Below are 24,400 nucleotides of genomic sequence, written 5' to 3' on the forward strand. Positions count from 1 at the left end.
AAATAAGTTATTTTTCTGGTGTTATTTTTCTGGTGATGACTCTAAATGTTGAAATAGCAGTAAAACCACATTCATTGATGAAATGACATAAGGGATGGAAAGGGGGGATGGCAGTTTTACAGGGGGGATGATTTGGACCGTTTTTATTTCAGGGGGGATGCCATCCCCCCTCATCCCCCCTCAACTCCAGTACTGACAGTCATCCACCAGTGATAGAGAGATTTTGCCTCAACTCAATTAAGTCAACTTTATTTATAGAGCACTTGAAAAACAAACATCAGTGATAGTGAAGTGATAGGAAAAGGCCTCTTAACACAGGTAAAATATCACTCTCCAAGGCCATGAAACGAAAAGTTGATGACAGATGAAAACAGATCCTTTACCAATGACTGGACTGAAAAGCACGCATTTATCATGCCAACCTTCCCAAATGCGTCACCTGTTTGCCTCGTCCAACAGACGTAGCCAGACGCTGGTTATGTCCGTGCTCACCATGTTGGGTTCAACCTCCACCTGCGAGGCTGAGTTCTCCAAGATGAACTCGATAAAAACACACCAGAGGAACCGACTGTCAGACCAGTCTTTGGACGACTGTTCAAGTCTGACAGCGGCCAAGCCTGATGTGAAAAAGTTGGTGACAGAGGGGAAATGTAACTTTGGTCGTCGACTTTAGCAACTTTTAGTCATTAAGTCATTAAGCAGTGTGAGTAGCCTAACTTTTTATTTGATGAGCTAACATTATTTGTGACCTCAAAAGAAAAAATGTAGGCACTCTGGTGGCTTGAAAAAAGTTAAAAAACCTTTATTTAGACTGGGTTAAATCTAAAAAACACCAACGCATGTCGGCTTGCGCCTTCCTCAGGGTGTATGTATATTATTTGTGACCTGTTTTGTTCTGGTACCAGGTTATTTACCATGCTATTTTAACTTATGCCAGTTGGTTTTTTCTCCTTTTTTTGTCCTGAGAAGTCTACTAGTTTGAAGCTTGTTGTTGGGATTTTGAAATAAAAACCAAATGTTAAGTAATGGCATGAGGGTACAGATATGTTTAAAAAAAAGAACTGTGTGAAACAATAAATGTTAGGATAAACAGTGCAGCGAGTCTGTCCTCATTTCGTAATGTATAGAGTCATAAATGGTGGGGATTACTGATAGTTAAGAGTCTCAGTTGTTGCTGTTTTCAGTTGCTTTAATAGTGTGGATCACATGATATTTTCTCTTTGATCCTCATAATTATGGAAGCCAGTCGCGGGCCGGATTAGACGGTTTGGCGGGCCGGATTCGATCAGTTGATGATCACTGGAATACAGAAACCAAATTGGAAATTTGGTAAGAAAACTCAGAATTGCACACATCCATGGCAAGTGTCGGATCATAATGTGGAAGACAACATCTATGAACTTTTATTTACATGCCTCATGGGGCTGAAACTGTTGGCTTAGATCGAATGGATCCAATTTATATGATCTCTAAAATGAAGACATCTAGCCTGGTTCTCTCAGTATCCAGTCTGCGACTGGACGGACAGTATACGTACATGTTCAAGGAAGAAAGACTGAAAAGCTTGCGGCATATGCAGGGCCATTTAAAATATTCCCTTTGAACTGGAGCTCTATAAAGATCACATGAGCGTGACGGACCTACAGGTCGCTCCAGCCAGTCAGCCGAGCAGGAAAGCAGGTAAAGCCATTGATCTATGTAACAGCTTCATTCTGGCATATGGGAAAGATCTTGAAGACTGTGGGAAAACTCGTGGTGAGAAGTTCCTGAGATATACACTATTCCCAGCAGTTTCACTGCTCCTTCCATTGTGTTCATTTTGAAAACCTCACCAGCAGAACAATGAGAGGAAAGCAAAAGAGCAGGATCGTGAGCAAAGCGCCAAGCAGCCTCCAGACAGAGGTTAAACCAAACCAAACAGAAAGTGTTCCTGCTGTGTTGAGGTTCAGCCGTGCAGGGAACCTCACACCAGCGCTGCATACAGAGATGCTGTGGCCAGGGCTGGGGATTCATTCAATCGATTCGATTCCGATTCTTAAGACTCAGAATCGATTATCAAGATTTAATTTGATTCAATTCCAATGTTGATTTGGGTTAGTGTTATTAAAACAGTTTTTTGAGCTGTTGCATGAATTATATGACTGTGTAGTTATGCAACATATTAATACTAGTATTATATTGATATTCAACAGCAAGTATTGGCAGCTAATGATGCTGTAAGGACCAATCAGCTCCCAGAATGCTGATAGAACTGCTTTCAGAAACATCGTGTGGCAGAATTACCAAACAGATCCAGGGAGGAAACAGAGTCGTATGAAATCGCTTTTATTTTTTCCCACAATCAGTTAAAATTTTTTCCATTTTCTGTCTATTTTGGGTTTTTAATTTTTGAGAATTTTCTTTTTAGCATTTTATGCAAATGTAACCCCATGGCAGTATATAAAGTAATGAAATATAGACAATTTATGCAATTATAACTGAAAACTTTAATGTTTTCATTCATATATAAAGGCAAAAACATGGCACCAGTTATTCTTATGTCCAACAAAACATTCCTTTTTTTGGGCATAAACAAAAAAATACCAAAAGTTGTAATGTAATGATGAAAAAGAATCGATCTTTAGACATACAAATTGATTTTTAGGAATTAATATGAGAATGGATTTAGAATCGGAAAATCGATTTTTTCAACACAGGCCTGGCTGTGGCCCGCTTCGTGTTCGCAGATACCAGCGCCAGCATCACTGTGAACAATATCATTACATTTCCACGCTAAACCATGCAGAAAAAATATGTCTAGAAGAAAATACAAAATGAGACAATACCAAAACTGGAAAAGTAGAAAAGTCATCAGTTAAAGGAAGCAGTGAAGGGCCAGGAAAACTGAGGACAAATGAGAATGTTCCTCAGTTAAATGTCTACACAGTCTTCCTCATGATAAATAACAAAATCACAAATTTGAAGGTTGTGTCTGCCTCCGACTGGAAGCTGCTGATGGATTGCCCCGTTGTCCCAGCAGGGAAGGGTTCCAGGTCACTTCTCAAGCCTGTCCCAGGCCTGGACAAATGAGGACAGAACCAGGAGCAGCATCCCATGTAGAGCCGAGCTCTTTTCTTATTTCATTTGCAGACACATTGCTGTTACTACGGAAGAGTGTCAGGGCCAGGCAGGAGAAAAATAAAAATAATATTTTAGAGGAGGAAAACTTTTTTTTCATTATGCACTTTGAGAAAAAAGACGAAATGTCGAGAAAAAAGTTGAAATGTCGATAATAATGTTGAAGTACAATTTCAAGAAAAAAGTCGAAATGTTGAGGAAAAAGTCGAAATGTCGAGAATAATGTTGAAATGTTGAGAGAAAAAAGGCAAAATTTTGACTTTATTCTTGAAATTGTATTTCAACATTAATCTCGACTTTTCGACTTTTTTCTCGAAATTGTATTTCAACTTTAATCTCAACATTTCGACTTTTTGACTTTGTTCTCAAAGTGCACAATAAAAACAAATCTTCCCCTCTCAAATTTTTTTCTCCTGCATGGCCCTAATACTCTTCCGTATGTTACCTACTCAACTAAAATGATCTTTCAGTAATACGTCTTCCCTCTAATGTGCGTGACACAGCTACAGCAGTGATGAATGCCTGAATGATTGATGGGCTGCACCATTGTTTTCACTTCTTCTGGTCTGGGGACAGTCTGGGTTTTGATAAAAAAGTTCAGACATCATTTTCTCACCAGACTCAGCTTTTCCTTCTGTGATAGGAAACGGCATATGTTTGGCAGTGTCATCAATCAAAGCAAGAGTTAAAAAGATTACATTTTTGACCATTTTTTTAATTTGAAAAGTTGTACAGACAAAACGAGCCACGAGACGTTCCCACTAGGGGTAGTATTTTTGCTTTTTCAGGACAGACTTAAACATTTTGATTTGATCATCATTTCATCTTAGCAGGAATCTGTGAGGAATTTTATCATAATTAACAAACCAAACTTTGCCCACCAAAAAATGTGCAACATGTAAGTGAAATCTACCTCCAAATGTTTTTACAGGTAGAAATCTGGGAAACACGATGGTTCCAGCCACAAGTGTGTCAGAATGGACTAGCATTGGATTATCCTGCCTGTTTTCTAAATCACGCCATCTAATCAGTTTATTCCCTATCCTCCCATCTGTTAAGCAACAAACCAAGACTAATCCATGAGTGGATTTCCCCCTTTCATTTTGCCAGTGTGTTTTCTTTCTACTACTGCTTTCCCCTTCATAATCTTTTGTAAGTACAACTCGGAATTTCGTTATTTTTCCATATTATCCTACCTGAATGCTTTATCCTAATATACTTAGTTTGTCTCAGTTTTATCAAAGAAGCTGCAGGAGAGGAGAGGAGAGGAGAGGAGCCAGCTGTGTACACATGGAAGTGATTAGGTGTGGACTGCCGAGGACCGAAGGCTGCACTGTAATTACGGGACTAGATCACTTTAAACACAGCAGGGTAATCGTGGCAAAGTGAAAGCCTGCTAGAAAAATGAAAGGACTTCAATCAATTACTGTGGAGAAGCGATATTGTTGAAACATAAAAACGAGGCGGATCATCCTGTGGCAGCCTTCAGAGGTGTTTTTTTTTGGTTATCTATACTTCACTGGAGTAATTATTTTTCAGACGACTTTTTACTTTTACTCCTTACATTTTCACGCAATTATCTGTACTTTTTACTCCTTACATTTTAAAAACAGCCTCGTTACTCTATTTCATTTCGGCCTTTAATAAAAACTATCCAGTTAAATTGCTCCATCCGGATAGAGTGAATTTGGTTGTGGTTGTTTCAGATGTTCTTGTCCAGTTTTGTTCTTACATCCGTTCCCTCAGATTCCTGCAACTAAACTTGGATGTACATTCCAATAAAGGTTAGGATAAATGATAACATGCCTCTGAAGTTTGACTTTTTGCACCATTACAATACTTATAGGCAACTAGTCATCATATCATCATATCATCATATATAAAGAAAACAAAGAATCCAAATCAAACATTACATTTAAAAGAACAATTAAAACCTGTATGTTAAGGAAATATAACGAAAAATGTTGAGTTTGATTGACATACCCGTAGGCGGTGGTAATTTTATTTAATGTTATTTTAATTTTATTTTAGTTGTTTTTATTCACTTAGTTTTTTGTTTTTTAATTATTATTAATTTATGTTATTTGTGAAAGGGGCAGATCAGATAAGATTCTTCTTCTTTCTGCTCCCTTTTCATTCATAAGTTAGGAACATTTGTATTTGTGTTTGTATTGAATTGTTTTGTTTTTTGAATGAAATAAAGAATAAAATGAAATGAAATGAAAATATCTCCTGCTCTCTGAAACACATGTTAATGCTCAATAGTACACATATATGGTTCTTTAATATATTTGCATTATACTAAGATGCATTCATTTTCAATGGCTTTTGTCCTTAATGGCTTTTTCCCCCTTACATTACTTTTACTTTTATACTTTAAGTAGTTTTGAAACCAGTACTTTTATACTTTTACTTGAGTAAAAAACTTGAGTTGATACTTCAACTTCTACAGGAGTATTTTTAAGGTCATGTGACAGCGGTCTTTGACCACAGAAACAGATTAACAACACAAACGTGAAGACATCTCGCTGGAAGGACCACTCATGTGCAAAAACAGAAATAAAGATACTGATTCTGAGCAACACTGGGACGTTTCCATGGCTCAGACTTGGTCTCAGTGCTCGGATCAGACTCTGAGGAGGCTGGGAAAAATATGGGGAAGTGAGATTGGAGACGGTGATAAAAAGAGAGCAAAAGCACCTTTTTCCAAATGTTATTACACAATCTAAACCAACAGAGACAGAGGAGATGAATTACTGCAGTCTTCGGGCTGAGCTGGGGCTCCATCCGGCTGGGAATGTGTCTGAGTGAGAGCAGGCGCTCTGATGTCGCTCCTGCTCACTAATGAGCACGAGTGAAAGGAGGGGAATCGTGTTACAGACTTCAGGTTACATTTCCTGGGTGGAGACCGGGGCTGCGAGAACCTCTGAATGAAAATGTCTGAAGTTGTGAGTGATGAGATGCACAGGGCTGTTTGAAAGATCTGTTCACTCTACAGAAGTGTTGTGGGTCCGTTATGCCATAACCGTACCGGTTATTAAATAAACAGTAGTCCCCAAACTGTCCTGCTCAACATCAACCAAGTAAGAGCTCGCGACACGGTTCCAACGGCTTTATGTGCCAACAGACGTACGTCAGCATAGCAGGTAGTCAACCAACATGTTTAAAAAAGTGCCAGCTCACCACCACTTCCTGTCAGAACTTTCAGAATAAAGTCAGAATGAAGTCCAGATTAGAGATGGGCGGTATGGACTAAAAAATGTATCACGATAATTTCTGGCATTTATCCCCATAACGATAAAAATGACAATAAAAAAAATACCAATTCAACTCCATCTTTTCAACTATAAATCTTTCTTTCTTTCTTTCTTTCTTTCTTTCTTTCTTTCTTTCTTTCTTTCTTTCTTTCTTTCTTTCTTTCTTTCTTTCTTTCTTTCTTTCTTTCTTTCTTTCTTTCTTTCTTTCTTTCTTTTTCTTTCAGGCTCATTTCCTTCCTTCCTTCTTTCCTCCTGCTCTCTCCTTCCTTCTTCCCTTCCTCTTTCCTTCCTTCCTTCCTTCCTTCCTTCCTTCCTTCCTTCCTTCCTTCTTTTTTCCCTTCCTTCCTTCTTTCCTCCTGCTCTCTCCTTCCTTCTTCCCTTCCTCTTTTCTCCCTTCCTTCCTTCCTTCCTTCCTTCCTTCCTTCCTTCCTTCCTTCCTTCCTTCCTTCCTTCCTTCCTTCCTTCCTTCCTTCCTTCCTTCCTTCCTTCCTTCCTCCCTTCCTTCCTTCCTTCATTCCTTCCTTCCTTCCTTCCTTCCTTCCTTCCTTCCTTCCTTCCTTCCTTCCTTCCTTCCTTCCTTCACATACGTTGTGCGTGGATTTAACACAGAACAATAAATCAGCTTTACACAAAAACGTCATCAACAGGAATTTATCGTTTTTACCGTGAGATGACAAATTCTTACCGTGAGGAATTTTTTTGACGGTTTATCGTGAACGGTAAAATATCGCCCATTCCTAGTCCAGATGCAGATTTGGTGTGGACGCCTTTGTTTCTGGGGCAACCACATCAACAACTAATCATTCACTTCTATTGATTCAATTACATTTGCAGATGGGAATGTGATACAATTCCAGTCTGACAGCTCAGATTTACACAAATGAAATATGCTGTTTTTACTCTCTAAATCAAATGGGAAACTGGGAAAGTAAATGAATCTGCCATTACCAGCATAGATAAATTATATTTGTATGCACCCTTGCGATGGCAGTCCCTTGTTTGGGTCACAAAGTTGCTTACAGGATCAAACTCCACCCATCTAAAGTCTGAAAAGCTACATAAACAGAAGTGGAAGCTCTTATCCAAGAACAGATTGTAACTTTACGGCTTTATGTTTGAAATTGTAAATGCAATCTGATCCTAAAATATCACGTCTCACCCAGCCTGCCTTAAAAAAAGATATAACATGATATTTTATCAAAAGCTATGCATAAGATGTGAAGTTGAGTGGGGATAAGGATGGGAAGCTGGATAACTGGATACTGTATTTTCCGCACTATAAGGCGCACCTAAAAGCCTTTAATTTTCTCAAAAACCGGCAGTGCGCCTTATTTATGATCATTACGGTAATTTCTGTTACTGTAGTCAGGGGGATTGTGGGTAATGTAGTTGGTGTCGCCGAAGTAACGGCCATAAAAACGTCAGGAATCGTCACAGACGTTCAAGACAACAGCAGCGACGCTGACTCGCATAATGGTGACTTTGACGAGACGGAGCAAAGCTGGTTTTTATTTTGTTAATAAAGTTTGACATACGGTACTTTTCTTCTTGGTTTTTTTGCATTTGCTGTAGCATTTTGTAGTATTTCCTGTAGCGCAGCTCCATCAGGTAGATACGTAACTCAATCCCAGCCACTATAGTACGGTATTTTACCAGATAGAGTGATATAGTGCGCCTTATAATGCGGTGCGCCTTATATATGGAACCGTTTTAAAATACGTCATTCATTTAAGGTGTGCCTTATAATGCGGAAAATGCGGTAACTTGAATTAAATTTAATTGAATTTAAAAAACATGACAGACATCACATTGACTTTGCAACAGCACAATAAAGAGTGAGGTTTTATAGCTGAAGGGAGTGAGTGCGGTATGTATTGATAACTGGACCAGTGGTCTTTGCTAGTACATAGTACATGGTAGTACATAGTACAGTATCAGGCCCACTGAGTTACGGGTGGAGTACCCCAGGTACCCCCATCAATTGCATAATGTAATTCTTTCAGAAGCAGCGCATCATCTGCACATTTTCGCTGACAGCAACATGTGCAGTTGTTGTATTTTTTAGTTTTGAAAACGGCCAGTAGACTGGAGTCTAGAGACGCAGGTCGTCAACTTGGAATGTTCAATGATTTGTACATGGGGATGCTGAATAGTAAAAATGAGGAGTTTCACTTGTATTCTACTAACGTGCTCTCCGTAAGTAACGGGAAAAAAAGTGCTTCACTGTACCAAACCTTGGCAACTATTTATTTTATTCATAGAAAACTTTTCAATATATGTATTTTGCAGCATGTTACGGGAATAAATATGAATACATTTGATCACAATTAAGCAGAGGTGGGTAGAGTACTCAGAAATTGTACTCAAGTAAAAGTACTGTTACTTCAGAATAATGTGACTCAAGTAGAAGTAAAAAGTAGTCATCCAAATAATTACTTGAGTAAAAGTAAAAAAGTACTTGGTGAAAAAACTACTCAAGTACTGGCTAAAATTAGCTTAAATTAAAATAATCTTAAAGTAAATTCAAGTACTTTAATAAATAATAAAATAAATAAAATAATGACAGAATAAAAAAATAAATTAAGCACAAGTAACACAAAATTTCAAGCCTTTGTACTTTTCTTTTTTAACCAGGCAGAACTAGAACAAACATGAACTCATAGAAACTCTGTGTGTGTTTGAGTCTGTGTAAATGTGACAAAACATGCAAAAACAAACATTTTTCCCAAAGAATCACTCAGTGATGTCATGAGATTGACGCGTACGCGGATAAAAGGGATAAAAGAAAAGTAACAGCTCAACGTAGCCTAATGTAGCGGAGTAAGAGGAACAGTTTCTTCTTCACAAATCTACTCAAGTAAAAGTAAAAAGTATAGTGATTCAAAACTACTCCTAAAAGTACAACATTTCCCAAAACTTACTCAAGTAAATGTAACAGAGTAAATGTAACTCGTTACTACCCACCTCTGCAATTAAGCATTTAACTGCAAAGATGTGGTGAACTTTGCCTGACAAACCCAGCCAAGGGTGGCATTGAGGCTTCACTTCATACCTACATTCTGATTATTCCACTTTGTTTAAGTGTTTTACAGTCTGTTTGCCTTGAGAACCTCTGGAGACTAAAAGATTAGTGTGTTATAATAACACACACAGAATCCCCCTCATTCCCTCCTGCCCCCCTCCGTCAGAGCTTGAGTCACCCTGGCACGGTGCAGGCTAATGTTTTCGGCAGATCGTGAGTGTAAGTGGGCGTGTTTGTCTGCGTGTGCCATTAAGCGCAGGGTGTATCGTCTCCTGGAGAGCCGTTGTGGTTTAGCTGACGGAGCCACAGTATATACTGAAAAGAGCTAGGAAGCTCAAAAGCTGAGATCATAAGTATTTTACTCTCCAGCACACACTCCCAATAAATCATCATTAACCAAACGGCATCGCAGACGCATCTGTGCTGCTCTGCACCACACCTTTCTCTTTACAGATCTAACGCATTCCTGAGTCTAAAGGTGGTATGTTATTAAAAATCAAACATGCCCAGGAGTTATTTGGTGGTGTAAATGAATGTGAGGCATGAAGACGGCTGAAGGGTGGAGGAGGTGGGAGCTGTGGATGCGAAGCAGTAAAGCCATCATGAACATTATTTTCCACATGTCGGAGAAAAATGGAGGGAAGTTGGGAGCAATCTAGGAATAGATGAGCACTTATTTGGCATTCAGACACGGACACAGACATGATTACTTAACTCTGTCCACTGCAGTGACGTTGTCATTTAAGAAAGTAAAGTATTCGCCTATTTAAAAAGTTGCCGGATCGATCCCCAAACTGAACAATTCACGTGTCAAAGAGTCTTTGAGCCTCCCACAGTGTTCCTCACTGGTGAATTGCTTTGATATAAGCAGTGGATGGGCGGTATGGACTACAAAATTATCACGGTAATTTCTGGCATTTATCCCAATAACGATAAAAAAATACCAATACAAAAACGTCATCAATGAGAATTTATCCTTCGTTCGTTTGTGCTTTCTTTCTTTCTTTCTTTCTTTCTTTCTTTCTTTCTTTCTTTCTTTCTTTCTTTCTTTCTTTCTTTCTTTCTTTCTTTCTTTCTTTCTTTCTTTCTTTCTTTTAGGGTCATTTCTTTCTTTCTTTCTTTCTTTCTTTCTTTCTTTCTTTCTTTCTTTCTTTCTTTTAGGGTCATTTCTTTCTTTCTTTCTTTTGTTCTTTCTTTCTTTCTTTCTTTCTTTCTTTCTTTCTTTGTTTCTTTCTTTCTTTTAGGGTCATTTCTTTCTTTCTTTCTTTCTTTCTTTCTTTCTTTTAGGGTAATTTCTTTCTTTCTTTCTTTCTTTCTTTCTTTCTTTTAGGGTCATTTCTTTCTTTCTTTCTTTCTTTCTTTCTTTCTTTCTTTGTTTCTTTCTTTCTTTTAGGCTCATTTCTTTCCTTTTCTTTCTTTCTTTCTTTCTTTCTTTCTTTCTTTCTTTCTTTCTTTCAGGCTCATTTCCTTCCTTCCTTCCTTCCTTCCTTCCTTCCTTCCTTCCTTCCTTCCTTCCTTCCTTCCTTCCTTCCTTCCTTCCTTCCTTCCTTCTGCGTCAATTTAACTCAGAACCATAAATCAGCTTTACACAAAAACGTCATCAACAGGAATTTATCATTTTTATCGCGAGATGACAAATTCTTACCGTGGGGAATTATTTTGACGGTTTATCGTGAACGGTAAAATATCACCCATTCCTAATATAAGCAGAATGTAGTTAAACACACAGTGTACAGCCCTTTAATGTGCCACTTTCCAAAGCGGCTGACGTACAGCCCTGAGATTAAAGGACATTCAGAGTTGACTGTGTCCTCTGCAGTTGAGCATGATTTCATTCTGGATGCCAGCTCGCAGGTACGTTCCAGGAGCCTGGAAACATATCATTTCCCCAGACAGCACTTCATCAACAAAAAAGAGTGACGTAAACTGGATAAGGAGACGGAGGCAGGAGAGCCTGTTTGTCCTCAAGCTCTTATCGTGACAACGTAATCAGAGCTGTTGCCTCAAAACGCCGGACAAAAAGGCTAGAGGGACATGTGTCATCATATTCTGGGAAACAAAAGGAAACAAAGGAACAAGAAACATTGAGCAGAAATGTAAAATCAAGAGAAGAAAGTGTATTTTTACGTTCCTGGGGGATAATTATGATTTCCAACCCTATTTTTCCTTTGAGAAAACATACTGTGCATTCCTCAACCGTTGCGTAAGGACAGGACGCACTGGATCATGTATGCCCATAAGAATGCATTAAGATGGGCCGGCATCTTTTAAATGTTTTACCCTATTAGAGCTCATGGCTGATGAGGTATTTGTGCTCAGTAGAACTTCTTTTGAAGCTGAACATAAAAATACGCTCGTGTGTGATGATAAAAAGAAAAGAAAACACATTAAAAAGGCAAGAAAGTTGCCCTTTGAGTGCCCTGTGAAAACACACCCACCCACACACTCCTGTCTGTCTGGAGATGACGCATCGGCAGCCCCCTCCATCCACACGGCCCTCCCAGCCGTGGCTGCACCCTCCCAGCTCAAAAACAACAAATTACAGCCCTACAAACCGCAGCTCGCCGAACTGAAACCTACTGCAGACATCATCTCCAAACAAACAGACGACACAGCCGCCTGATCTGGCCCCTTCTCGGAGTATGGTCCTCTGGCAGGACGACAGATGGCAACGCCGCTCGATTCCCGGGCCAAAATGTGATGATGGCATCTGAGTCACTCTCACTATGATCCAGTCTCCGCCTGAATCCACCCAGTCTGAGATTTTTCTTAAAGAAAGGGACACTTTTGGCTCAACATGCAACCATTTCCATGATCGGTTTGTTGTTCCTTCCAGGAGTCATGTTTCCACTGCCGTCATGTTCCAGTTGTAATATTGCAGTTGTGATGTTTCAAAGGACGATTTGATCACATATAAAATCAAGTAAAATAACATTTTTCTGATATACAATCTCAAAATATTTCCTGAGCATCTTTTCCCCTGAAGGCATTCAGGTGCTCCTGAACATAACACACAACAAAACCTCATATTCATATCTGACAAGTGCCAGTTAACACTGTCTGCTACTAATGGCCTTTTTCCACTAGTACCTACTCAGCCCGAGTCAACTTGCACTCAGTTTTTCACTTTCCCACTAGGGGTCTAACGTGCAAAGTAGATACTTTTCTGTATCTACTCTGCCGAGGTTCTAATTGGCTGAGTCGGCTGTATCTGACATCATCACACTACAGGCCACCGATTGGTCGGGGGGTTGGAGTCAGACGTCTGAGTCAGGAGGAGGAAATCAGAGAAAGAGACTCTGACGGATTCTTGTTCATTTTATTCTTTTTTTTTTACCAGAGAGAATGCAATTCAGCCGAATCTTGTTCAGTGGAGGCAGACATTATCTCACTACTAATATGATCTGACAGAAGATTCCTAAAGTGGTTAATACATAAACTGGACTTTTGTTTCCAATTCACTATAATGGTTTTCTTTGCGATACATAAGGCAGTGAGAACCAGGTGTGTCCAGTTAGATTCCATTGTTGTTTATTTTATTCAACAGCCAATGGCACCGCAAAAGTCTGGTTGGTGATCCAACTCTGAGGTGCAGATGTTCATAAACCTGGTGCTGAGGAGAGAATTAAAAAGGGATCTAGACGGAGATAAGGAATGACCAGATCCACCAGGATCTCTGTCTCTTCATAGCTGCTCGCGGCTCCAGCTGACTTTTCAGCAGCGCAGAGACAAACAAACAAAAAAAAAGCGTTGCCGCTTGAAGATTCTCTCACTCTCATTTTTTAACTTGATATCGAACACAAGTCACAGACCCAGCAGCACATACTATCATCTCCTCCAGGTTCTACATCTTTAGTGTTGTTGTCTTCTTCGTTTAGATACACAATCAAATACGTCACAGCAGCTTCGCTCCAACCTTCTACTTCTGCTCCAGCTGAATTGTAGTGTAAAAGAAACCAGGCCAAGTTGAGATGAGTAGAGCCGAGTAGGTGCTAGTGGAAAAGCGCCATAAGTGGCAGACACTGGCTGCCTGGTGCTGCAACAACCACCTCAACCTCAACACCAAGAAGATGAAGGAAACCATCGTCGACTTTACGAGGACAAGGACCACACCGCACTCAGGCCTGAGTATCAACAGGGAAGAAGTGGAGCAGGTCAGAAACTTCAAGTTTCTGGGCCTGTACATCTCAGAGGACCTGGGCTGGACTGTGAACACCAGCCTCATTATTAAAAAGGCCCAGCAGCATCTTTTGTTCCTGAGAACGCTGAGGAGGAACAAACTCCCTGCACCTAAGCTCAAGAACTGCTACAGCTGCACTAAGAGAGTGTCCTGACCTACGGATGCACGGTGTGGTACAGTATTCCAGCTGCACTGCATCTGAGAAGAAACAACTCCAGCGGGTCATCAGGACTGCCCAGTGGATCATTGGCTCCCCACTCCCACGCCTGGAGGAGATCTATCCCAACCGTCTCCTCCCAAGGGCCAAACAGATAAGGCAAAGCCGGGCAGACACTGTGCGATTATCGGTTTCGATTTGAGCCGATTTTCCAGTCGTGCGACTATTTTTGGATCGGGCCGAATTTCGACCCAATCGTTGGTCGTGCCTCGTGCAGTGTACGTGGGGTAACGACGAGAGATTAACAGCTCACGACGAGCTCCCGATCACGAATCGTGTGCTCGAAAGAAAATCAAACGTGTTTGAAATCCTGGTCGTACTACGACCCGATTTGCCTCATCCTTTCGCAGAGAGCATGCGCAATCTCTGATGTCACCTCAAAAACTATTATTTGTAGTTTAAAGTGTTGCAAATTCACATTACAAATCATGTTTTAATAGCAGAAAAAAAAGACCGCATTTCCCACGTCTGCCCAGCCAATTCCTTGTCCAATCACACAGAATGGCACAAATTGCTAAAGGCTGATTTATGGTTCCGCGTTACACCAATGCAGCGTACAGTGCGCGTCGCCGCGTACCCTACACCGTAGGCTGTTTGTGTAACACGGAACCATAAATCAGCCTTCAGTGTGTGCTCTGTCTGCTGTTCTGAACTTCTCTGTTGTGCTCATTTTGCTGGGACGTCGGGTCCCTCCGCTGAGACACAACTTTTGCGGTATGCGTTCATTGTTGTGTCTAAAAATGATGCGCAGTGCCCACCCAATCAGAAACGGTACAGATATTTTGTGATTTTTAAATATATATAAAGAAATAAAATTATAAAAAAAATAAAGGATCCCCATAACCTTTGATCGGGTGGGCAGACTCGAGTTCCAGTACACAGAAGTCCGACGGGAGGATTATGATCGTATAGTGTGAGCAGACGGGTCTCATCAGAGCATCGGGTTGTACAGTGTGAGAACATAAATCGTGGGCTGTGAACTTTTGAACTCAGCGATCTAGTCGTGCAGTGTGAGATGGGGCTGAACCAAACTATTTAAAATATCGCACAGTGTATGCCCGGCTTAAGGTAAGGTAACTTAATTGATACCCAAAGGTAGATTTGTTTGCAGGTAAAAAGTAGAAACTTACAACAACACCATACAGTACAGTGACAGTGACACAAGACAAACAAAAGAATAACAAAAACAAAACATTGACGGACAAACAAAACAAATGCTCCAGGTTGAATAAGCATTACAATAGATAAATACATAAATACATAGACCTAGATGGAGGGTAGGAAACCATGTCCTATTTAGGGCATTAATAGCTGAGGGGACAAAACTACATTTATACCTTTTAGTTTTACACAAAGGCATTTTAAACCTCCGGCCAGAAGGAGATACTGGAATTCTCCGTATAGTGGATGAGATGTATCATCTGAGATGGACCAGCTAGTCTCTGTAGCTGCCCAGTAAAGAGGAGAAAAGTTGAGTTGTGGCTCTCCAATTAGCTTACTGGCCACCTCACAATCTGATTAAGCAAGTTTTTATTTTTTAGGGGTAAGTTGCCAAACCAGGACACTAAGCGAAAAGAGATTATAGATTCAATAAAACATCTATAGAACATGAGCAGCTTTTTATCAATGTGAAAAGATGAGAGCTTCCTTAACCAGTGGAGACGTTGGTTTTCCTTTTTATAGACGGATCAGTTTTCCACAAAAGACAGTTTGCCTATATAATGGTCCCAAGATATTTACTGTATACTTGTCCACACATTCCACTGCCTGACCTTTTATGCGGATTTGTTCCTTGTCATTGGTGAGTCTCCTGAAGTCCACATGCATATATTTTGTTTTTGAGATATTTAGTTGAAGGAAGGACCGCTCGCACCAATCCACAAAGTCCAGGACGATTGGACTGTCTCATCGTCCCTCAGCGGACTCACAATGATAGAGTCATCTGCATACAGAGTCATCGGAGACGACCCCGCTCATCCAGGACTCTCTATTCTCCATCTCCCCTCTGGTAGACTCAGAGTTCTGAGAGCCGCACCGACCGGCTGAAGAACAGCTTCTTCCCCACGGCTGTGAAGAGACTGCTACAGGACTCATAACACCAGTCCTCATGTAAATAATTTCATGTGCACTTTAGTTTTTGCTGTTTGGGATTCCGACTGTGAATGCAGCTGCTGTCCCTGGAGGATGCTGCCGAACGAAATATTGTTGTATACTGTACAATGATAATAAAGTGTCTTATCTTATCTTATCTAAGTGGATCCACATTACTGGCATCCCTGACTGCAGGTCAAATATTTCAAATATTTTTAACCATAAAATCAAAAAAAATCGAAGAAAGTCACTGTGCAAGACATCTAAAGGCATTTTAGGCCGACCTGTAGTTACCTGGAGGAGTGGTTTTAACCTGTAACGTACTCTGCACACACAAACGTGTAAGATTTCCTAGGTTTAGACCAATGAGAAGAGGTAAAAACAGCCTCAAGGTTTGCTTGCGGAAACCTCCAGACGAGCCACACACAAGTTTTGTTCTTTGGAGATAAATTGCATCCATTTAATTTTTCGGTGGCCAAATAACTTTCCTACGGGAAAAGAGAAACATGAGGGGCAGCTCTCCCACCTTGAGCCAGTCAGGAGAGTGACACCTGAAGTTTACACCGCCACTGAATCCAAATGAGACATAGCGGATAAAGGGCCAGTTCCAATCCCCACCCTACCCCTCGTTTTCATCACTACCCCTAAATTTTGCAAGTTCCCGTGAGGGTAGTGGTGTCCCAATTCCTCTTTGCATCTAGGGGTAGTGCACATAACGAGGGCTAGGGGGTATCAATCTAGCCCTTCAGAGCGAGGGATTTCAGATGCTGACTTCGCAACCGAGGGCCTGAGAAAATTTCCCAGAATGCTTTTCGTCGTCATTTGCAGACTGAATTAAAAAAAAAAAACATGGCGGACATTTCTTATTTTTTAGTGAACAAAATCAATATTTTGAGTTAGTTTCTGCATAAAAATGCGTTTTGATTACATTTCTAGCGAGAAATATATATTTTACTTTCATAATATTCACTCAGTGGATGTACATAATCACTCGCTTGCTCGTTGTTCCAAAGATCTCGCCAGAATAAAGGCTGATTTATGGTTCCGCGTTACACCAACGCAGAGCCTACGGCGTAGGTTACGCGGCGACGCGCGACGTATGCCTCACTCTACACCGTAGGCTTTGCGTCGATTTAACACGAAACCATGAATCAGCTCCCGAGCCGGCAGCTGTTCTCATCCCGAAAACGTCGGATCAAATTTCTTAACAGGCGTTATTTGGATAAACTGAGCCCAGGTTGGGGATCTTAATGGTTACTTTTACGCCTGAAAAAGGCGGAAGTTAAAACAGCTTAAAACAGCTTCTAACTCTGGGCTTCCTGATATGGTGTGACGTATGTGCAAATGTAACTACGCAGTCGCTTACGTACCCGAACGTAAACCACGCAGTGACGTAGCAAGCAGTGTCCCAATCCCTAGGGAACATTACAAGGGCCCTAAAGTTTGTGGCTTCATTTTTAAGGTTAGTGGTAGTGAGGGAGGGCTAGTGGTAGAAAGTGGGGGGTGTATTGGGATTGGCCCAAAGTGTCAACTTTTTTTATTTTCTGAAAGCTTCATTCAAGTGGGGTTGCTAACCTGTCACTGTTATTATCTCAGCTAGTATTTACATATGAATGAATCCTAATCGTTAAGATGCGTACAACACCAATCATGAAAGAAACCAAAATAATCAACAGGTGATGTGAGTCTGAACGGGTTCAGCCTTGTCATCATTATGAATATGTATTTATAACCCCGATTTTGAACACGTTTGGACACAGCAATATGTAAATTAAAAAAATAATGAAATTATTCACATTTTATTCACTGTTTAACATAGAAAACATAAAATGTTTGAGACGTTTCACCATCTCATTGAAAATATCAAGCTTATTTTTGACTTTAATGGCAGGAACATGTCTAACAATAACTGTAAACAGTAAAGGGTACTAGGATAAAAACATCCGGAGGAACAGATGGCAGCTAATCCGTGGGACGCTCTTAGGGCCTGATTTACTAAGATCCTAAATAAAGAGTACTAAATTGCGTGTGCACTGAAAAAGTTTGCACGTGCTGTTGTTGTGTGTTTTGCGGGTGATCAACTAAGAATGCGTGCGCAATTGATAACAGGTGCAAACCTCAGTATTTAAATGAGGTGTTGCGTGTCTTACGTTTGCGCCATGGAGAGTCTGGATGGAAAGCAGGATAGCAAGCGCAAAATTAAATTTGACGAGTTGGAGTTAGAGATATTAGTGGAAGAGGCAAATAAACACATTCATGAACTACAGCAAAGAAATTTAAACATTACCAAAAGAAACGCAATATCGGAGAAAACCTGCGATAGAATAAATGCAGTTGGTAAGACAAAAAGAACGGCAGATGAGGTTAAAAGAAGGTGGCAAGATATAAGGCGGAGAACTAAAGAAAAAGTGGCCTTTAATAAAACTTATGCAACCATTTTTAAAATAGCATGCAGCAGAATAAAGACTCTCTCTCTGCGTATTCTTTGATTTTGGCGATGTCGCCTCCTTGCCACAATAACAGCAGCCATCGGTGCGTAATGCTGGGCAGATTAGCACCTTCCTTTCCAACGTATTAAATACAGACCCCATATTGATTATTCATCAGGGCAAAAGTACTAAATGAACAGCGTGTGCTATTTTGCTCATTTGAGAGGCGCAGTCCTCTTTGCACGCTGTTAGTAGATCAGTTTGCACATTGGTTTGCGGGTGCTGTCATGTTTGCACACGTTTTTACGCACGCAAACCTTTAGTAAATCAGGCCCTTAGAGTATCTCAGAGAGGCTCACAAAAGGAAAGATGGGCAGGAATCAACAATCTTCCAAGAACTGTGTCTTGAAATTGAAGACTTTAAGTATGGCATAACCTACACTGCATAATGTCGCCAAAAGTTCAGAGAATCGGGGAGAAAACTGCAAAAGGACAAAGGAGAAACTCAATATTAGACACCATGATCTTTGATCCTCGGGTGGCTCTGCATTGAAAACAGACACATGACGAGCTTCCCTTTGCCATCTACTCCTAAAGCGGGAAACCACGTTCCCCAAATACACCTTCCCTCAACGGGTCTGTGACGCCACCAATAACACGAGCTGGGGATCAGAGGTCGCTGCCTGTTGTAAACACCACCAGACAAGCATCCAGAACGCACACTGTCCAGAACCGTCACCTGAGGCATCCGTCTATTCTTCCAGCCTACATACCAGAACAGAACAGCGTGCTAAGATTAGAGAAACGGTCAAACAAAGCAGTCCTACTGAGTGAAGTTGAGGTGGTCGGCACAGATCATGTCTCCCTCCCCCCACACAGAAAACAGACAGACTCCATCACAACATTCAAAACCCAACCCAAAACCCACCTGGACACTAGGGATGGGCGGTATGAACTAAAAAATGTATCACGATCATTTCTGGCATTTATCCCGATAACGATAAAAATGACGATAAAAAAAATACCAATTAAACTCCACCTTTGTAACTATAAATCTATCACCACATTCAGTCTTTGGAGCCCCCAAAACACTGCTCTAAATACTGAATGCTACTAAACATCATCAATGGGAATTTATTGTTTCTTTCTTTCTTTCTTTCTTTCTTTCTTTCTTTCTTTCTTTCTTTCTTTCTTTCTTTCTTTCTTTCTTTCTTTCTTTCTTTCTTTCTTTCTTTCTTTCTTTCTTTCTTTCTTTCTTTCTTTCTTTCTTTCTTTCTTTCTTTCTTTCATTCTGGCTCATTTCCTCCCTCCCTCCCTCCCTCCTTCCTTCCTTCCTTCCTTCCTTCCTTCCTTCCTTCCTTCCTTCCTTCCTTCCTTCCTTCCTTCCTTCCTTCCTTCCTTCCTTCCTTCCTTCCTTCCTTCCTTCCTTCCTTCCTTCACGCACACATACGTTGTGCGTGGATTTAACGCAGAACCATACATCCGGCTTCACACAAAAACGTCATCAACGGGAATTTCTCATTTTTACCGCGAGATGACAAATTCTTTTGCATTAATAGGCGTGGCAAAACGGCTCAACAGCGCCCCCTAGAAAACTTTTATCTGCCATAACATTTGAATGGTTTGACATAAAGAGTTGTGGGTGGTGTCATCTGAATCGGTATTGAGTCCTTGAGTTTCATTGGTCTGAATTAGCCCCGCCCCTTCTTCTGATGGGTTGTCCCTATTTTCTGCTATAACTTTTGAATGGTTTGACATAGGAAGTCGTGGGTGGTGTCATTTCTGATATGCTTATGGGGGACGGTGGCCGTGAGTGCGAGGGCCCGTTCATCGCTGCTTGCAGCTTTAATTATTATTATTATTATTATTATGTGAGTTAGAAGATTTGCAATTGGTTGGCTGGATTTCCACATACCATGGAGGTAATATGGGCACCAACCCGCCCTGCCTCCCGTCTTCCCTCTGGCAGAGGTGCAGCTGCCGCGGTATGAGGTATCAGGTATGAGGTATCAGAACAGGTAAAGGGGTTGCTGTTGCTGCCGGGAGGCCGTCTACACCTCAGTGGAGCGCGTGGCTCAGGCCTGTCCGTGTTTGGGTGTTTACCCTGGCCAACGCTGCAGCTGCAGGTCCTGCACGCCGTGGGTGCAGTCCCAAGCGCTCACATTCCTCCGAGGGGCTTTAAATAACTGCTAAGTTTCTCCCTCTCGCTACGCAAATGGGAGGAGAGCGTCAAAGATGGCAAAGAGGGCTGTTTGTTTGAGTTCAGTACACAGCTCCCGAGCCCGCTCCCATGCAACACACACACACACACACACACACACACACACACACACACACACACACACACACACACACACACACACACACACACACACACACACACACACACACACACACACACACACACACACACACACACACACACTGTTCCCCCTGAGGATTTTTCTAAATTACTGCTTTGTTTTTCAAGCTTAATTGAACGCAATGCTTTTTTTTTTGCTTTTTTTAGGTTTATGTGCACACCAGAGGTGGCTTTTTTGTAGAAAAACTGATGATATGCAAGACCGTAATTCCACAGGAAAATATTCCTGCTGAGATCATGGTGGATTATGTGGTGCAACCCATACAATGTGGTGCCGAGAAACAGTGAAAACAGAGTTCAGCCACAATTTAACCCTTTTACACCCTTTTCTGCAATAAAAATAAAAAGATATAGTCCTCGTTGTAACCTTTCAATGAATGTGCGTGTTTGTGAATCTGCTTGCGTAACAGATGAGCCGCCCTCAAATAACCTCCCGAGGTGCCTTCTCTTCTCAACCAGCAGAAATAGACGGAGAGAGGCGACAGAATGTGCCCATGTATATTAAAACTCTTCCTTGACAAATGGTGGATGGTCAGTCGGGCTGCAAACCCACACGGACGCACATGCCACATCAGGAGGGCAGCGTTGGCGATGAAGGAGCGCGAGCGCCTGGCTTTTCCCGCCTCGCACCTCAGTCCAGCCTGTGGCAAAAAACCCCCGAGTGCTGCAGGTTTTTCTGGTCGCATCCGTCAGACCGCCTTCTCCAAAGCTTGGCAAAGAGTGAAAAAGGAGTGTGGGGAAGAGCAGAGGGCTCTGAAAGTGAAAATAAACTCAGGTCCTTGAATAGAGAGAAAGCAGAAGCGGCCCCGGTCTGACTGTATTTAACTGGCTTCCCCCTTGGTTCTCAGGCTCCCATGGACCTCTGACCCATGCCAAGGAAAAACCAAAACAAACCACATGGCTACTACTGTCACATTACTCTAAATACAAAACCACATGGGAAATCCTGAAATAGCCATTTCCACTTGTCACGATGCCCATTTTAAGGGGGGGGGGGGACAAGGCATGGCTGGGATATGATAACAGCACTTCCTGTGCAACTCGAGGCCCTGTGTTCTGAAAAAGACTGGAATCCGGGGCAGCTTGGATGTCTGCAGCGGGGGATAAAGAGATGCTGCGGAGGTGGAGGTACGGGATGCATCTGAGCTATAGCAACAGGAAGAGAAAATAGACGAGTCTGATTTAGGTCAGGTGCAACAGCAAGCTGACTGGATGCAGGAACGTTTTCAAGTTCAGGACGGACGTTAAAAACAGCATGTCAGTGTTTGGTTTTCAAAATCCGTTCCTCCTCTTTGAATTCCTCATGTCTTTCTGGATGTTATGGGAGGATTCACAAGAAAAAGGTACACTTATTGGTTCATTCCAGAGATAAACGATCATGCTCAGTCTCCCCTGCCGGAAAAAGCCCTTTAATGACTCACATGGATGCCATGCAGTCCAGAAAAGTGACGTCAAATATCAGCTTTTCTTTCTGCTGCTAACATGTCTGGGAGGATTTTCAAGTTTCCATCCATCACTCGCTTTTAGGAAGAGTATAATTAGATGTAGATACAGAAAAGATGCTAGGATTCCCTGGATACATAGACTTAGACTAGGAAGGATTTGACAAATGTCTCTCTGGTTACAGACGTCAGGTTCTCAGTAGGGCTGGGGATCCATTCAAATGTCAAGAATCGATTCCGATTCTTAAGATTCAGAATCGATTATCAGGATTTGAATCGATTCAATTCAATCCGATATTGTTTTGTATTAGTGTTATTAAAAATGTTTTCTGTTTTTGTGACTTAAACTAGCAAAACCGGAAGGACATTCATTTTCATTTGATTGAGTGTTGCTGTATCGTTTTATTTATTGTCCTTTCCAAATAAAGAAACAATTAAAAAAAAAAAATGTTTTCTGAGCTGTTGCCATGAATATTTAATTCATGGCAACAGCTCAGAAAATATTTTTAATGTAAAATAACTAGTGAAATAATAATTTCACAATAATTATTGTGAAATAACTAAGAAATAAATAACTCAAATAGGCCTTTCAATATCCATTTAAAGTGCAAAAAAAGAAAGAAATTGCAACAGTTCATGCAGTAAACAAATCATTTTAGCTTGTCTAATTTATTCTGTCACCACACACACATATTGCCATGAAGCACCCGGCATTTTTCAGAATGACAAACTGTGTCCGACTACTAGGATTAAAATTCACCGGGCGAAAATGTAATGATGAAAAAAAATCGATCTTTAGACATAAGAATCAATTTTTAGGAATTAATATGAAAATCGATTTAGAATCGGAAAATCGATTTTTTCAACACAGGCCTAGTTCTCAGGTGAAATATCTCAAGTAAGTGTAGTGTGTTGGTGATCAGGTGTGCAGGTCAGCTGGGAATCATCATGTGACCGTGCCGTTCCCCTCAGCTCTGGAAAAGCATTAGGGCATTCTTCAGCTTAGCTTCAGTTCATCGCCCCAAGGCAGCTGCCCCGACACTGTCGCCACGGTCCTACCTTATTTTAGGGATGTGTATAATCTTATCTGCTTTTCCTACACAAGCATGTCTTCTAACAGCCAAAACAGAGCACACTGGAGGACAGTTTTAACCAATCTGCTGCACGGTTCAGGTGTTTCTCTGCTCCGACAACACACCTGATTGAGATGAACAGATCAATATGGACCACATTACACCAGGAAACTGGACCACATTACACCGGTCATGAAATTGCTCCACTGGCTTCCAGTGAGTCAAAGGATAGAGTTTAAAATCTTACTGCTGGTCTACAAAGACCTGAATGGTCTTGGACCAAAATACATGCTTGATCTGTTAGTTCCTATGAAGCTCCCAGACCCCTGAGCTTCATCTGGATCTGGTTTGTTGTGGTTCCAGAACCAGAACCAAGCAAGGTGAGGCAGTTCAGTTATTCTGCTCCTCACCGGTGGAACAAACTTCCTGTAGACCTGAGGTCTGCTGCAACTGTAGATCCTTTAAATCAGGACTAAAAACTACGGAAGAATATTAGGGCCAGGCAGGAGAAAAAATATTTGAGAGGGGAAGATTTTTTTTATTGTGCACTTCAAGAAAAAAGTCGAAATGTCGAGATTAATGTTGAAATACAATTTCAAGAATAAAGTCGAAATTCCGTGAATAAAGTGTAAATGTCTCCCCTGGCCCATCAAATCCAGTTAGGAGAGCGACTGACAGCTCTGCAGCAGCAGCCGTAACTAACTAACTAACTTACATCCTTGGAGTGGAACGTTAAGGGTACGTTTCTGAAGTTATGCAACTGCATATGTGTGATATGGGTTTCAAATCAATATCGTCATCAAAATTTGACTTTTTTCTCGACATTTCGACTTTTTTCTCGAAATTGTACTTCAACATTATTCTCGACATTTCGACTTTTTTCTCGACATTTCCACTTTTTTCTCGAAGTGCATAATGAAAAAAAAATCTTCCTCCTCTAAAATATTATTTTTATTTTTCTCCTGCCTGACCCTAATACTCTTCCGTAAAAAACATTACTGTTTACTGAAGCGTACTCTTAAATTAAATACTTTTTAACAACTTGTGCTTTTTATTATTTTACCTCTTTTCTTTTCATTTTATTTGGTATTTACTGTTTAATTGTGTCTTGCTGCTTTTAATGAGGATGTAAAGCACTTTGAATTGTGCTTTACAAATAAACTTGCCTTGCCTGTTACCAGACTTGTGCCTCAACGGCTGATGGGGATCT

At 41.0% G+C, this 24,400-nt stretch overlaps 1 protein-coding gene across 3 annotated transcripts in view; it reads right to left on the minus strand.

Moving 5' to 3' along the window:
- Positions 1 to 24,400, minus strand: part of ltbp3 (latent transforming growth factor beta binding protein 3) — a 73,682-nt gene that overhangs the window by 43,243 nt on the left and 6,039 nt on the right. The window lies entirely within an intron of this gene.

The sequence above is a fragment of the Cololabis saira genome, chromosome 14, assembly GCF_033807715.1.
Source record: "Cololabis saira isolate AMF1-May2022 chromosome 14, fColSai1.1, whole genome shotgun sequence".
NCBI classification, from domain to species: Eukaryota; Metazoa; Chordata; class Actinopteri; order Beloniformes; family Belonidae; genus Cololabis; species Cololabis saira.